Source organism: Triturus cristatus, chromosome 7 (assembly GCF_964204655.1).
Source record: "Triturus cristatus chromosome 7, aTriCri1.1, whole genome shotgun sequence".
Classification (NCBI taxonomy): Eukaryota; Metazoa; Chordata; class Amphibia; order Caudata; family Salamandridae; genus Triturus; species Triturus cristatus.
The window spans coordinates 1,462,677,363-1,462,691,417 of record NC_140590.1 but is presented as its reverse complement, the minus strand read 5'-3'; positions in this window follow the sequence as shown (position 1 = coordinate 1,462,691,417).

Genomic DNA, 14,055 nt, shown 5'->3' with positions numbered 1-14,055 from the left:
GAGCAACATTATTATTATTATTAGAAGCTTATAAAGCGCACTTATACCCAAGGGTGTCCTGGCAACATGGAGTATTGCATGCTGTATAAAAAGTTGGCAATAGAAGAATAACAGTGACTCACTTGTACAACACATTGATATCTCGAACTAAGAGATCGTTGTCGACACACAGTGGTGTAGCAAGGAGGGCGTTGTGACACGGACGGCACGAGTTTTGGGGTCGGCGGCCTCCCCCACCCCCGCTCTTACCCGTGGTCACGCGGGGCGGCAAAAGCAGGAATCGATCGCCTGCACCCCCCTTCCCTATGCCCACCGCGGGGCAGCAAAGGCTGGGACCACCACGGGCAGGAAAAGGCCTAGCTACACCACTGTTGACATGTAATGGCATGGGGTGGACGAATTAAGAGAGGACATAACAGATGGTGACTGACAATGAGTCATAGTCTACCCTAAGTCAGAGTCTAGAAATGCAGGGTTCCAACTAATACAGCTATACATCTACCAACAATCATTTTTGACACCTAGTAAGATATACAAAATGTTTTAAATGGCATCAGAAAGGTGTCGCCACTGCACGAAAGAGAGGCCTTATCTCTTACTCATGTTCTGGGCGTTTCCAGCACTAACACCATATTAGAGAAGTATCCTAATGCAGATCAGTCACATAAGAAGGTTGAAATTAAGGGACGTTCCTAAGACTTGTCTTCTGGGTAACAGGTATATTAACCAGTTATAAAAAGTAAAAGGAGGCAGCCAAATTTACTGATCTAGCTCTGATACTTATGAAAAAGAAGATCGCAATGTTATGGAAATGTAGTAGGCCTCTGCTGATTGTTAATTGGACAGACGAGCTCAAAAGGTAGCCCTGATGATCGTTAACCTGGAATACACTCCAGTTCATCTTATAGTGTCATGTATTTTTTTTGTTGTTTGTAAATATGTACACTCAGCAGAAAGATAAGTAGGCTCAGCATGCCAAATGCACGTAGTTTACTCATGTTTGTTATAAATATATTTTTTTAAATAAAAACACATTTATAAAAAGGTATTTAAACTATCTCAGGTACTGTGTAATCATTCGGGAAATGGCTGCCCCCTTGCCGTCCTTCTAGTGTTCCGGCATGCAGTGGAGCATTCTATGTAGGTGTCCTCTAGTGTGGGCTCTTATCATAAAGTGAGCCTTCCAGACTATCAGGGGGCATTGGTAAGTCTTTGCTGACAGTGTTATCAGCATTCTGTACCAGGTGCTGTGTTCTACACCACACCACTCCCATTGACTGAGGCATTTCAGGTCATAGCCATCCTACTTTTCCCCTAATATGAAAAATAGGCTGATGAATGTATTTACACTTTTGATTTTTGGGGTCTGGATAGTTGTCCAAGCAAGCATTAGCCATGCTTGTATCCCATTTGTGTGTCTGATATTTCCTGACCAACATTACCACAGTCCTCCAGAATCCAGCATCCCAGTACACTCCCACACCATATGAATGCCCACCACCAGCCCTCAGCACATGGGGAAGTCATTTAAGGGCGTATAACCAAGGACAAGCGATAATTATTACTAAACGCGCTTAGCACGATTTAAATTATCGCCGGCTATCGCTGGATTTCATCGCCGTGTCAGCGGCGTATTAGCAACGCTTAGCTGACAGGCGATGTGAAATCCTGTGATAGACTGCGATAATGAGCATTAGCGTGTGAAATCCTGCAATGATTTCACAGCGCTAATGCCAAGCTTGGTATTAGGGGAGTGTGGACTCAGCCTTACAATCCACACCCCATAGGCATAAATGGTAAGTCAGGTTTTATTCTGGCGTTGGAATCATGCGATAATGGGGACTTAGCGTGCATTTTGTTATCACTTCGCTGTCCACATGTTTTACATGTTGACTTAGAAGGGAACGCCTACTTTGAATCTCATTAGTGATATTTAGCGCTGTCATGAGATGCGTTACAAAATCGGCTGCTAACATGCTCTGAAGCATGTTAGCCCGCCTTGTTAACAGGGCGATAAGAATATCACCACTTCAGCGGCAAAAAGTGCCGCTAAAGCGGCAATAATGTCCTTGATACTATACCCCTTACTTCTCCATTGTATATTTGCCTTATCCAGTTTGGAAAAGACATGTGTGATGAAAATAGCTGGATTTGGTGAATTGGAGTCTGGCGTTTCAAGACATGTTTTTGTGTATTCCGGGTGTGAAAAGTTCTTTTCCTAATTTTGCTTAATTTTCCTTTCAATTTAAAGATATCTGTATAGTAAGTGGCTAATAATTTGTTAGAAAATATTGATATAACTCTTTGCCAGAGCGGTGTGTTAGAATTAGATGTAATCAGGGGCATAGCTAAGTCAGTGAGATTTGGGGGGTGGCGGGTGTGTGAATTCCAAATTCCCCAACAAAAAAGCAGTTTTGGGGGAAACGGTTTCCATAAGAAACATAGGGGCATATTATCAAGACAGGCAATAAAACTATAGCCGCTTTAGCAGCAGAAAACTGCAGCTAAAACGGCGATAATGGCCTTGATAATATGCCGCAGAGAATTCCAATAGAAGCCCATGTTAGATGTGAAGGACTTCTAACCTGAGCTTCAATTGGAATTCCAAAGAGCATATTATCAAGCCCATTATCGCGGTTTTAGCGTCAGTTTTCTGCCGCTAAAGCGGCGATAATTTTATTGATAATATGCCCTATAGTCAGTACTAATTTGCGGAAGGTGTGCCTCTGCTAGAGTGGCACAGTGGGAAAAAAAATTATGGGCTTGAATGCTACCTTGAGCAAATGTCACTGTGTAGGCTATTTGCTGGCATTTATCCCTTCACCTGTTGGGAGTTTGATTGCCAGTAGAATGCCTGGAAACTTGAGACTGGAGTAGCTTTCGAAGCCAACTACTGACAATGATTATGAAATCCAAAAAGTAGCAAACTTCCACCCATTAAAGGAGTACTTTGATTGGTGCAGATTTACTACTTTTTCGTAAATTTTTCACTATATATAGATTTTACTTCCCAATCCTAAAAATGGACAAGTTAAAACTTCTTAGTGAAATGAAAACAATGATAAAAATCGACATGACTACAAAACAAGAATGTATTAGAGGAATGCTACCCTTTACACACAGCTACTGAAACAACACCCCTGCCCATCCCTTCTGGGCCTGGCAGTTCCTTGGGGGCATTCGTGACAACAGTATTGTACATCACAATGGTATGGAGTCCCTGACCTGGGATCACTTATTTTAAATGTAGTTTCACTGCATGCACTCTTCTTCAATTCTTCTACGAGAAGCCTTGATGGTACTGTTGTCCAATCAGTGCATGTGGGCTGGGTTCCCTGTTTCTAGTCGTTGCCTTTTACATTTTATTAAGTGACTTATGGCCCCAAGGACTAAGCCTGAGTCAAAAATTGCAGGCAAATTAACAGGGCTCACCAAGCCCGAGCCGAGACCGAGCTGAGCCATGGGTCTGACTTGGATCTAAGACTTCATACTGGAGCCAAGCAATGAAAATGTTTGACAAGTATATTGTGCAACAAGCATGATGCAAAAATATGGTACAAAATTTTAAAAAAAGTGCTGAAGCTTTTCACTTTAGTATCTTATATTGTATGAATGCATAGATTGACAGACATATATTAAAAGTGAAAGATCTTAGAAATATTCAATGCTCGCCCTCCCCCCAACAACAATCTCATTAAAGAACTAAGAGCCAAGTCATAGTCAGGTAAACCCTAAACATAGCCTATATTCTTTTTATAAATGGAGTAACATTACAATCCAGTCTATCAATTATAAGAGATGGTTGCTCAGTACACATCCTGTACTCAATATTTACATTTGGGCTCATATGTGATAATAAAGATAAAAGAGATTCTCTGAAATAGCATATTTGTCTAGGATCACATAATTTGTATATGCAGAGACGTCGGTATTGATTTCAGGTTATATGGTTCTGAAATTAAGCCAACAGATGGGTATCTCTATATCTCACTCTTTCATTTATATCAAAGTTCACTGGTTTGTTTTTCATTCTAGTCTCACAGCAAGAAAAAGCAGCAGAAATAGCAGGCCTGGCTCCGTCCCACTAGATCTACCTAACAAGCCAAGAATGCCTTTAACTGGAGGTTTCATATCCGAAACAATCCCCTTAACTTACCCTCCTGTTGTTGTAATCGATTGCATTTGAGATATCGGTCAACTCCCTTCCCAATATTAGCGCTGCAACTCCCACCAATAACTTGTATATCATGCTCTGGATCTCAACAATGTCATACATGACTCTCATATTGTCAAAGGTACAGGCAGTAAAAGATAGCCAGTCATCTTAGCTCTTGCGTACATTCATGGACATTTCTCTGTAGTCAGATTACTTCACAGATTGTCAGGAGAAACCATAATGGAATGTGTTGTGCATATGTTGCTGTGCTAATTAGTTGATTCTGGTACATCTGCCTGCACTATCTTGCTGTCACCAAAAGCTTTGGATGATTGGGTGTCATTCTCCCATCTCCCACTTTTCTCTCTGTAGTGAGCCATGCCACAACTTTCTCTTTCAGGCTCATCACCTTCTTGCAAACACCTAATGGGACATTGCATCTGATCTTCTTTGTAATATACATCAAAACTGTGAGATCATAATCCACCTTTATCTAAGGATATCTGCACCAGAATTTGATGCAGTGTCAAATCCCTGCTACCACTTTGCTGAGGTTGCACGATATGAATCTATCTTTGTCGTCGTATAGCTGCACACACAGGTACTTGAATGAATCCCATTCAAATCTACATGGAGTTGCAGGTAGTCACATGCTCTCTGTGTCTTCCTCAGTGACAAGAGACAGGATTTCACCTAGTTTATTCTCATCCTTTCTGTGCACCATTCTGGTTCTCTGGTTGTAAAGATAGGCACCAACATCTCCTTGGCCAAGGCAAACAGTTCAGGCAATAAGTGGCAGCCCTGTTTGATACATCTTCGAACTGACCACTGCATAGAGATGCCTCTTCCTGTACACACTCTAACCATTGGTTTGAATATAGAAGACCTATCTACATCTGGAGTGTTGCCCCATTCCTACGTTCTGCATGATGATTTTTAAGAGGTAGTTGTTGTGCACTTGTTTGGCATTGTAAGTTACACAACCTTAGAATGTTACTATGTCACTAGCTTCTCTTCTAGAATGTGTGTGTGTGGGGTAGATGTTTGGCCAGATAAAACTGGAAGATTGAAGTGAGTGGTCTGTTACGATGGTGCTGAAGATCTTACAAATGAACTAATTCAACCTAAACACTTCGTCATGTGGAGAACCTACAACAATGTGTAGGAGTCCATCCTGCATACAGATGTCCTCATCCCTGATGTTTGCTGAATGGACACTACAGTTCAGAAAAGAAACATGAGACCAATTACAGTACAGAACAGAAACATAGAATGATTATGCCCACAGACTACTTGGGCCATTGCAGAGTTTCTGCAATGTGGTATTGTAAATTTTTTTTAGATTATTGTTTTAACAGGTTTCGTGGCCATTGAGTGTGTGTGGAAGGCAGAATTACTGTTGCATCCACTGTGATGTACCAAGCTTGTGGGCCTTAGGTTTTCTGTGCACAAGTTTCATCCTGTGATGACTACTGAGTGGAGGGATTGGAACAATGTGATGTCCCCAAGCTAGTGTCTCCACACACAAACACCATTTTTGATTAATTAGTGGACTACTATAAAGACACTTTGAAGCAAGATGATGTCCCTATGAAAACAAAGTGTCTCTATTCACAACCCCCATCTTGTTTTGGGTGATTGAAGTAGCTTTGCAGATTTGACAATATCGACTCATCATGATATGGGGCCTCTTTGCCCGCAATTTTAACTTACTTTTGAGCAATCATAATGTTCATTGAAGGGGCTGGAAGAGCCTTGAAGAACTGCATTGTAGGTTTGAAAAGCAAGTAAGCCAAGTTATTCATCATGAACATGTATTGTTGGGATTGTATGCTCACAATTTCATGAGGTAACTTTGGAGGAAGTACTGGTTCATATCTATTGTATAGACAGTTTATCACACAGGATAGTGATTGATTGAAAACAATTTACAATTTTAAGTGACGATCCTAAATGGAGAAAAATGTGTAGTAATCTCTCATGATGATAAACCTTTACTTCCTACTGAATTCTAACTATGTAATGGAATTCCATATATGTCATTATTCAGTTGCTGTGTTTACTTTAGTACTGCTAAGTTCAGTTACTGATGTGGTGCCGGGCCTAAAGGCATCACAGGGTTGCTGTAGATTAAACTTAAATCTTCCATCAAGATTTCATTGATTATGTCATTCTCACAGCATACACTTTTTCACCAGTGAGACATATTTCTTCATAAGGGCATACCTCATCCATGTCTGCATTTCTGTCCATTGTTCTATTGTTGTGCTTTTCTTTATCATGTTCTTATTTTTTGTAAATGTTATAGTGATGGCTGCAGCAAGTATGACAAACCTCCACCATTTCTAACCGATACGGGTGAACCTTTGCTTCCTTGGCAGCTTCGGAAAAAATTGTTTGATTCCTATTTAATAGCCATTGGAGGGAAGCGATTTTTACAAGCAAGAAAACAAGGCATTCATTCTGTTGCAATAGTTGGGATTGGAAGGCAAGAAAACTTTTGAGACTTTGTATGAAATACCTATAGAAGGATGTGATTGTGGGAATATTTTTGAAATTATGGGTGCCTAGAATTCGCGAAGTTTGATTCCTGTGGAACCACACGTAATTACAATAAAGTTCTGTAGAATTCTGCAGCGGGGCAGAGTGGGCATTTGGAGATGTTTTCTTAGCGCCAAATGCATCCTCTTGCCCAAAAATGGAAGTGAGGATGCATTTTGCCTAAGAAAATTGCATAGTCTCCAAGGCAACCTTACATACTCTGTAGTGATTAAGAGTTTTATGTAGTGGCTTCTAAACATAGACCATCTGCTCTCTCTTCCCTCTGTGTTTAGAAACAACTGCATAGCCCTTGACACCCTTACATATTCTGCAGTGATTAAAATGTAATCACTGCAGAGTATGTAAGACACAATTGCACCAGCATAAAAGACTTTGACACCAAGGCAGTAGCCATGAAAGATGCATTTCAAAATAGAGGTTACCCTAAAAAAATCATTAGAGACTCATACAAGCGAGCACGTTTTTTTGGTCGTCAGCATCTGTTGACGAAAAGACAGGACACGAAAGATCCCTCTCTAGTGTTTATTGCCCGTCATTCCATGTTGAATGACAAGATTAGACATGCGGTTTATTCCAGCTGGCAAATACTCAATGTGGACACATTTACCAAAGACATCATGCCTAAACCCATGTTTGCCTTCAGGCGCAATAAAAATCTAAAAGACTATATAGTCAACTCTCGTAAGAACAAAAATGTGTCATCATATCAGACCAGCTTATCAAGGTTACAGCCAGTGGTTGGTACGTACAAATGTACCAGTTGTAAATCATGCGCTTCAGCAATAGAGGGTCCTACATTTCGGTTCAACAATCAGATTCTAACTTCGACTAGTCTTAGTAATTGTAAGACATCCAATGTTATTTATTTGATAGTATGCCCATGCAATCTTGGATATGTGGGCGAAACAAGCAGAACCCTTAATGTGAGGTTAACTGAGCATAGGTCAGCTATACGAACAAAAAAGCTCACAGCCCCCATGGTCATACATTATTTGGAGCAGAATCATCAACCTGAAGACATGCAATGGCATGTCATTGAAAAAATTACACATAAAGTAGGATCAAACATGGATGACATCAGGAAATTCAGGGAAGTGTACTGGATTTTTACCTTAGACACAGCTACCAGGGGTCTGAACATAGATATACCATGGGATCAGGCGATTAAGTAAATTAGTGTAGCAATAAGAATCCCGCAGTGCTTGCACACCCCGTTCCTCTTTTGGATCCCCTGTTCAACTGCGACCAACATATGCCTTTTTCACTCATTGCCGTATCGTTACTAGTATTGAGTTGGGGCCCTTTGGTGACATCATGTGTCCTGTCACTTGGAAAGGATAATGCTGTGAACAGGACCATTACGTTCAATAACTAACATACAACTATATGCCAGTCCTCCACTAGCCACTAGATGGTGATAGTGTCACGAAGAGACCGGCTTTTTCTGCAGGCAGATTGTCTGATAGCTATTCATAAATAAATGATATCCGCTTCTCAGTGAATATAGTCCATACTACCAGGGCTATGTTAATCTTTTTCCCGGAATTTGAGGTTATCTGAACTTTTTGATTGACACGCAATCATGAACGTCAATCTTTTATTCATTTCACAACAGGTGATTTAGAGTTTTTGTATTAGTCATTTATCTTTATCAAAAAGTTTTATCTTTCCTCATAATCTCAATCAATCTCGTCTACTCCTATGTGGATACCCACTTTATTCCACATTTCAAGATGGCCGCGTTACTTTACTCGTAAAATCTCGGTTAGATAATACGTGCTTTCTACATACGGCATCACAAGGGTGTTTCGGATATAGGACTGCGCATGGCGTTTGTTTTCGTTTAGCAGCACGACATCAAGGAAGCAGATCTGTGGACCTGTGCCGAAACTTCGGTATGTAACAGCGGAACAGCGGGCTTTGCTAGACTCTCATTGAGCGAGTCAATATACATAGGAGTCTGCATTCCAGCAGAGACAGGATGTTGGGAAGGAGGTATTAGTAGAGGACTCACCACAGGTTTAGGTAGAATCCATATCCATACATCTTTTTGTGTTATGTTCAGTGTTAACATCCGCTGATTAGTCCTTCAGAGAACTCACATTAGGTACTTAATTAATTTTATGCCTTAAGTGCAAAATCTTTCGGGGAAAGTCAGCATGTAGCAAAAGAGGGCAATAATTGAGGGCCCTTTCAGAACATACGTTTTGGCTCTATCTACATCTATGCCAGCCTCCAGTCATTTGTAGTGTTAACATCTCAGGAGGATTATTTCAGACAAAACGTACCAATCATCGAGAATAGTTTATACCTCATGTATAAAATCTTTCTACAATACACGTTTGACATAGGTCTGTAATCATGCTGGTCAATCACATCATGGAAGATGCGGATTTATATATATATACATTTTTAGTTTTTACTTCTGAATTTATATTTTTTTATTGCAGAAGAGATTGTGATTTCTACCCGAATCCCAGAATATCGGCGGAGGTCTAAAAAATTGCATATCTACTGATCTCGCCATTGAGACAAGCATCATTAACTCCTAGGATGTGAAATTTATTGTTTCAACCTGTCGGGAAACGGTGGGGAGTTCGCCATATATAACGCAAGATTGATTTATCATTAAATCTCATCCGCTTGCATTTTTGGTATGTATGATCAGCCAGGCACAATTTTATTAAATAGCTTTGAGTCTAAATTTACCCTATAGAATGTGTGGCGACAGGAACATAAGAGTGATTACAGTAAAAAGGATGTGTTCTCTATCTTTGTAGAACCTCATCCAAATTGAATGAGAGCCACACGACAGTGCAATCATATCAGCTTACGAGCTTTGCCGCAATTTATCCCAACTAGGTAAGATCTAGTGAGACACCTGTTTCATCCTTTGTTATAAGCTGTTAGCAACTCTCTAACCCATGTGCATTAGAATTCAGAGAATTTAGAATATAGAGTAAAGTTCATTCACAACTATACTTTTTTCTCTTTCCTTTTAAGATAATTTTTCACTCGTTGGCCCTTTGATGAAGTAATTCCTCGCGATCGGAAAAATTCATCATGCTATATGTATGAGTTATGTTACATTTTTCTAGAAATTTTCACAGTGATTTGTTTTAGATTCTTTCCTGTAAATTATTTTATTTTGCATTATTCTTTCCCACTCATAAGAGACATGAATGTTAGTTTTGTACATCATTTGTTAAGAGATTCACCCATTTAGTTTCATGACACTATTGGGGTTTGGGGTTATGGACTTTTTCAGTGTTTGTTACTATTTTTATCATTAACAATCCCTCAGTCAGGATTGAAATAATTGTTTATTGGTTGTTAATAGAGCCGAGTAACTTCAGAGTGAATTGATGTACATCAATTGGTTTTAAATTGAATTGATTGTTTTTCTCTTTTGTATTATTATAATTTAAAGAAATATATATTGTTGTTTACTTTTTATAGTAACCACTGACAAGAACATTCTGAAGAAGGCTTTGCCGAAACGCGTCAACTTCACACTTTTTGTATACTTGTTCAGTGTTTTAGAACTATTCATGTGTTGGTATCAAACTTCCATGTAAATTGAACAGAACTAAAAGACGTATGATTATGTTTTTCAAAGCAAAATTTATTCTTGTATTGAATATCATTGAACATTATTGATCATGTTTACAAAAATATTTAACATGCATATGAAATAAATAATGAATATAAAAAAGAACATTTAATAAAAATAAAAATAGTGATTTGTAATAATTCTAGCTATAATTGTATTGATTTTTGTTTTGTCTCTGAAGTTACCACGCCTTGTGTCACTTTTATCTTTGCACTGAGCCTGGTGCTTATTCTCTTTCCAGTATATAGTCTCCAAGGCATCCTTACATACTCTGTAGTGATTAAGAGTTTTATTTAGTGGCTTCAAAACATAGACCATCTGCTCTCTCTTTCCTCTGTGTTTAGAAACAACTGCATAGCCCTTGACACCCTTACATATTCTGCAGTGATTAAAATGTAATCACTGCAGAGTATGTAAGAGTGCTGAGGGGTATGCAGTGGTTTCTAAACACAGCTTTAAGATGATTAAAAAACACTCCAGATTAAAGAAGATAAGTAACATGGAATTACCACATTCCTTTGATTCCGCCAGTGAAATTAGAAATTACGGCCAGGCATATTTGAAATGACTATAAAATGTTAAGGCAGTTGAGATGGTTAAGGTAAAAGAAGAAGGGTCTGAAAGCAGTACCAACTCAAACATGTTCTGCATGTACAAAATAATGTTTCTGTCTAATTAAAATTGTACAGGTGTGGCAGTGGTGAACTTGAAAATAGTAGTACAATTTGCTTTGCAAAATCGTCTGTTTGTCATAAATGTGGCAAGATGGGGTATTAGGCAAGAGTTTGTAGAAGCCATGAGGATCTGGATAAGACCAAAGTGTCTATGATTAACCAATTACAAGATGTCAAGAAGTTTCAAGCAGATTTATTGTCAGACTTATCAATGAGGTTACTGGAAACAATGAATGGGATGTGGAGGAGATCAAATAGTCAGAATGTAAAATTGTTGTGGGAGATAAAGATGTATTAGCAGATTCGGGATCTCTTTGTACCTATTTGAGACAAAAATTGGAGAGACGTTTTGGTATAGAGAGGCTCTCCTTATTAAAGCCCGAATTTATTCCTTTGGGATATGGAGGTGTTAACGTAGATTTATTGGGTTATGTTTCCATGATGATAACATCCAAGGGGAGACAAAAGCTTGGTAAAGTTTATGCAGCAAACCTGGGAGATATTCTGTTTGGGAGGCATCATCAAAGTGATTTGGGAGCACCTTTACCCCGAATTCCAAAGATCAATGGATGATGGTTGCTCATATGAGTGTAGATAATGATATTGTCACAGATTTTATGGAATTGTACAAAGAAGTCTTGGGATAACTACAAGATTTTGAACACAACATCATTCTCAACAATGGTGCGGTGCCAGTTGTCCATAAAGTTTGAACGATACCTTATCTTATGCTGGAGCCTTTGAGACTAGAACTAGAGGGATTAAAAAATATGAGAGTGATTGAGATCAAATCTTGCAAGTGGTTGTCACCCATAATTGTGCCGCCCAAATGTGGTGAAAATCATTTGTGTCAACCTCTGTGATCTGAATAGGTGCCAACATTGCAGAAGGACTATCATTGCTAAAAACACCCACGTTTTCAGTGTGATTGATTTATCATCTGCTTAACATCAGGTGCTTCTCAGTGGTGGATGGCGGTAGCCCTGCAGTCATGGGGGAGACATTGCACTCAGGGCAAAGTCTCTGCAATGAGAATTCTCAAAGTAGAGATTCCGCCCTGAGTGCAGAGACTCCCTCATGACTGTGAGGCCCTTTGTGAATCAGGCCTAGAGTATTGATGGAAGTAGTGGGGAGGTTACAGAACAGTGGTATAACTGTGAAGAGAAAAAAATGTCAGCTTAGGGTTGGAACTGTGCAATATCTTGTGCATGTGATTTCCAGCCAAGGTTTAAGTCCCAAGAAGGGTTTGACTAAGTCCATTTCAAAGGCACTAACACCAGTAGCCAAAGAACAGTTGTGCCCATTTTTAGGCTTATCTGAATACAATTCTAAATTTAAGGATTTTCCTTCTCTAGTTCATCCATTGAGGGCTCTTTATCAAAAGGTTTGACATTTGTCTGGCCTCCTGGGCGTGCTAGGCCATTTAAAGAAATTAAGTTGCAACTTGCAACTATGCCTGCTTTGGGGCATTATGATGTGAAAAAAGGAGTATTGTGACCACTGATGCCAGCTTGAGGAGTCTGGGTGCAGTTTTAGCTCAAGCAGTGCATGCGAACGAGAGTCGGGTTTTCTTCGCTTCTAGGGCCTTAAAGATTGCAGTGTTTAAATACTCTGTAATTGAGTGTGAGGCTTGGGCTTTCACAAGGAGGATTTACACGTACAAATACTATTTGTAGGAATTATCTTTTCCAGTCAGGAGCGATCATAAGCTTTTAATGTATATTTTTGCTTCTGAAGGGAGTGAACATGCTACTCCCAGGAACAGGAGGTGCACTGATTGTGTTAGAGAATTAAAATGTTAGATATAGTATTTGTCTTGTTCAGATACCAAAGCTGCAGATTGATTGTCCAGCTTGCCACTGGACAATGGTAATGGTATTGAAGAGAGGATGAACGGAAGAGTGAATTGGGTCAGTTCTGATGGTTTTAGGAAGAATGAGTGGAGAGACATTATATCTCGCAACACAGGTCAAACAGTAATATGCTTGTTGGTGCTGCTGCTGCACCGCCAAGCATATTACGAGTTTCATCCCCGCAACAGTTTTCATAGTGGTGAGGCCACCATGAATACTGTGGTGGTGGGGAACCAAAGGAAGCCCTACAGGCCTGTTGTCTCTGGGCCAAGGGGTGCCTGCAGGAGGGCACATGATGTGTCCCATGTGTGCAGTCACCCCCTTTCCTACATGGCATGTCCATGCCGTGTAGGAACGGGCTTTGGCGATCCCATTGTGGTGCCTTTTCAATCGGCACCACCGTGGGAATGCCAAAGAACAGCCCCGCCAGACCACGAGATTCATTGTTATCTGGCGGCCAGCCGAAGGTCAGGTATGGCGGTTCTGGAGGGGGGGCGCTGGTGTGGCGGCCCACTCCAGGACTGCCAAACTCATAATCAGGACCGTAATCTGAATACATTTTGAAATGGTGGCAAAGGTACCTGGAGTGGGAGGAATTAATAGTTCTGAGAATAATCAATGTCGTATAGAAAGTGCACTCTTTTAAGAATGTGGCTGCATCAGCCCTGTATATTAAATAGAGAAAAGAGAGCCAGAAAAATTGTGGGAAGTAGAGATGGGAGAGAGTGCTCAAACATAAAGCATAAACTATCAACTAAGATACACCATAAGAAATGTTTGGAAGTAAGCAGTAACTCACATTAGAGGAAGTGATATTTCAAGAAGTCGCTAAGGTATTCATGAACTCATGCTCTGAGCTGGTGCCAGGACTGTAACCACTGTGGGGTCGGGTTTGGGAAAACAGAGTCAGTCCAGCCAATATTTGTGTGTACCCCCCAAAACTTTAAATCTTTGTTATTGTTTTATTTGCTGTAATGGTGCCTATTTGTTTGAATCAGGTGACTTGCTTCTAGTTTGCACTACAGGCTGCTTCTTGAGGAGAATCCCTAGAAGGGTGTGGAGGAGATGGGAGTGGGCAACAGGACACACATTTCTCCTTTTCAGCTGGAATAGCTAAACAAAATGACAAGAGATTCAACGTGGCTGTGTGGACATGCAGAGTGAGACTTTCATCTGACTATGCAGAACAAGCATCAT